Source organism: Dinoponera quadriceps, unplaced genomic scaffold (assembly GCF_001313825.1).
Source record: "Dinoponera quadriceps isolate SergipeBrazil2010 unplaced genomic scaffold, ASM131382v1 scaffold1872, whole genome shotgun sequence".
Taxonomy (NCBI): domain Eukaryota; kingdom Metazoa; phylum Arthropoda; class Insecta; order Hymenoptera; family Formicidae; genus Dinoponera; species Dinoponera quadriceps.
Window position 1 is genome coordinate 157331 of NW_014555944.1, and position 4006 is coordinate 161336.

The window sequence follows — 4006 nt, forward strand, 5'->3', positions numbered from 1 at the left end:
CCCCCCCAACCCTCCCCGCGCATCTCTGACCGCATTTACGCGGAAGGGTCGATCTCGCGGAAAGGGAGAGTGAAAGAAAGAGGGAAGAAACGGCCGCAGTGGTGTTTATCGCGCGGCGTGGGTGATGTGAATACTTTGCGAATCGAACAGTTTTGAATCGCCGATGTGAGCCGAATTAGCCCGAGCGTCCTCGAGCGTGCCATGCGATCGATTCGAAATAAACCAGAGGTTTCGCACTGTCGACCTTCCGCCACCCACCCTCAACCGTCTCCTCGTCACCCTTTCTCTCTCTCTCTCTCTCTCTCTCTCGTCTAAAAGATCCGCAGCTTCCTCCCGTGAGATTGCTGCATCGCCCCATATTTAATCAAGAGCTTCGCACCAGACCGATGCAAAGTCTCGACTCGTGTCTAATTCGAAGCTGACATTACGCGTGAACTGCTGTGGGATTTCCGAAATTAGCCACTAGAGAGTCGAAGCGGTGGTAGAAATTCGAGCAGGAGATTATGCGCAAGTAGAGTTTTCGGTTTACAGGTTGTCCACTAGTTAGTTTCTCCCTCACGATTAGAAAGGCTCAACAGCGGCAGAATTCTCTCGACTTTCGAAGATCTCGTTAATCCCTTTCGCTTTCTTCCGCCTCCGGTGAGGTCCGTAGAAGGGGCCTCTGTTGCAGCGGGATTGAATTCCATTTTTTTCCGCTTTCGTTCCTTTTTTCACATCCCACCACCCGCCCGCGCATTTCACACACGGCTGGCTTTTAGCGACTTCCCGATTGTCGGGGGAGGGAATTCACGTGGAGATCTCGACCTACCTCTCGTCGAGATCGACGCAGGACCACGGACGTTTTCCTCCTTCTTTTATCACACTTTCTTACAACTCTCGACGAGAGAGTAGATAGTGTGTACTCTCTGACCTCTCGGAGGTTGCGGGTCGTCTCGTTTGTTCAAGGGCTGGCTTCTTATCCTCGCCACCGCGTCAGAGCAAACTTTCCCCCGGGACGTCGAAACCTCTATATGAATCGCGTCGACTGTAATTACGCCGCTGAAAGTACGAGTCGGATTCTTTCGACGAAGTTGCTCGCGGCAGACAGGTTGCTCTCTCCCCCGGGAGCAGATGCGTCGGCGTTTGCTCTCGTCTCACGATTTACCAGATATATGTTACTGAAACAACAAGCGGCGTTCTGCGCTACTTTATAACTCTTGTTACGTACTGCTTTTCCGCAGCGAACATTTCCAGACAACTGCTCGAGTTACGGCGAACATTCTTATCTGACATTCTCAGGGCGTGCAAGAAAATAGCTCGACGGGTCGCCGTGAATGAAAATGAAAGATGCGGCGCGGCCGAATGAAATTAATGAAATTAAAGTAGCTCCATTTTTGCACTAAGTGCCTCATTGTCACTCGTTTCAACAACGGCGCACCCGTCGCGAATGTAATAACCGTGTAATTATGGATGTAATGAGAGATATTACCGTGATACGGTTGTTAACTGAGAAACTTCTTATCCTTTGTCGATACGCCCCGACGGGAAATTCTTCAATATTGAACATTGAAATAATTTACATTGCGTATAAATTACGCACCCTTTCGTATCTGCATTCCCGAATGAAACGCGTTTATTGTAATATAATAAATTACTACAACGGTGCGATCAAGTTTCCCGATTCATCAACGTGGCGCGGCGAGCTAATTCTATAGATAGAGTCGTTAAGGTAGGGCCCTGTAAGAAAGAACTCCTCGGAGGATTTTACCAGGTGCTGGTAGCCTCAGCTCTCAAATGAAACCATTACAGGCATGAATGACGATGGATTCATTACAGCAGCCGCTACGGTACCATAATCGACTATTTAGTAGATGGCGTTCCCAGCCGTTTCGCGTTTCTTACTACCGGAGTCCGCGGAGTAACATTCGAAAGTATGTCCATCGGTCGACTCGTCGAACGGAATTTCATATCAAGATTAGAGACGCGACGCGGCACTTCAAAGGAATATACACGTGTGTGTGTGCGCGTGCGTGAACTGTCAATGAGGCACTTCGTGGGAAGTTCAAAAACCCTTTTTGGTATAATTGAAAAAAGAAAAAGGGGAGATTAGTATTCCACGAGCCGAGGAGGAAAGCACATCCGTAAACGTTTGGCTGTACGGCAGCTTCTTAACATTCGCTCAAACGATTATGTGATGTGCATCCGGTCTACATAACTCGATCGTTTGAAGCTGCGAGCATTCCTGATCGCGGCAGGAACGATCAATCATTACGCGATGATTATACATAATGATAACTCGCGCCGTGTGTGTATCCTGAGAATATTTAAAGTTAAAGTAGGCTTTTAAAGTAGGCGGTGCCGCTTGATGAATATGCGCTTCTCGTCGCGATAAATAACTAGAAGCGAACGCGTCAATGGCCCGCGCTTCCTAATTGCACTATAATCCAAGAGATTGAACTTTCGCGCAGCGCATCGATCGGTTCCTCCGGCGTGTTCCAAAGTTTATCGATGATGTCCGGGAATAGCGAGGAGAGAGGTCACTTTTATCAATCAGCCGGGAAGACGTAAATTATCGTCGCGTTGCGTTTCCGCTGGAGAATAATTTATCGTGTTGGATAAAAAGCACCAAGACCCGGACGTGCACTTAAACCTGGATATTCTCATTGTTTTGCTTTTTAAGTACGAACATCGACATTTTCGACCATGCATACATTTAACACGTATATTCTGTATTGAATGTTTAAATATTCGCATTTAGAGACCAAAATAATGAGAATATCCAGGTTTGGATGCGTGCACTTGATACTTTTATCTCGTACGTAGATCAAATATACAGGAAAATCTTCTGTTTTCCTTTGAACAAAAATTCAACGGATCCCTGAGAGGATCTAGGAGCGTGTGACACGAGAATTCCGAATATTTCGTGCCGTGTTCCGACTTACCGTCGGACAAACGGAACCAATGGCGGCACCCTCCGCGGCGGCGGACCGTCGCTCGCGATCCGCCGAGCCATAAATCAATTAATTTTAGCCAGTTCGATACGCCGGGACTAATTTAAATTCTTTCAGGAGCCTTTGGGATCCGTCGCGACCGGCCGGTAGGAGGCCGAAAGCTCGTCCACCCGATGTCGAGCGGCGTTTAACCCGCTGGTGGGGACATTCGGTTCTCGATCGGTGACTTACGGAGCCTTGGGCTTCAGAGAAATGAGCGCGAGGACCGCGAAAGAAGGGTGGAGGAGGTGGAGGAGGGCTGGGGTGGTGGTCCGGGGTGGAGGGAAGCAGCAGACGCCACCTTAAGTATTTCTGATCGAATTCCAAATGGCTGGTTCGTCGTCCGGTCGGCCGGTCGGTCGGTCGGGAAGAATTCAAACCATGACGAGCAAATGGACGAGCCGCTCGTCGGCCGATCGAACGGACTAGAGAAGGAGGTGGTGGGGGAGGGGAGAGAGTTGGGAGAGGAGGCGAAATAAGCGTCGGTGAAAACCGCGGCGCAAAAAGCCGACCGCGACTCGCGTCGGCGCTAGCCAACCGTCCGGGGCTAATCGGTTCGCGGGTCGATCGATGAACCCTCGATTCGAGACGTCACTTTCCTCCTTTTCGGTGACGCTCGCCCCGAACGAGTCGCACGAGTTACGTGCACCAACGGCACCCCTGGGAAATGCGATTCCCGCCTTCCCTTGCGTACGAAAATGCACGCGCTGAGAAAAAAAATATAGTTGAATCAACGAATCTGGTCCACTGAACCAATTACATAATTCCTGTAATGAGTTATCAGTTGATTCAACGATCGCGACTTGGTCAGCAAGTATATCAACATATTTGGTCTGTTCTTTTTAGCTGAACTGATTATACCAGAAATTTACGCACACTGAAACATGAGAATCTCGTATGTTTCATACGTTTCAATGTGTACGCACGTTTCTCGAACCAGTGCAGCCGGTTCAATTAAAAAAAAAAAAAAAAAGAAAAACAGACCAATTGTTGCGTCAATGCGTAATTTGTTAAGTGGATATAATATTTCTTTGAAC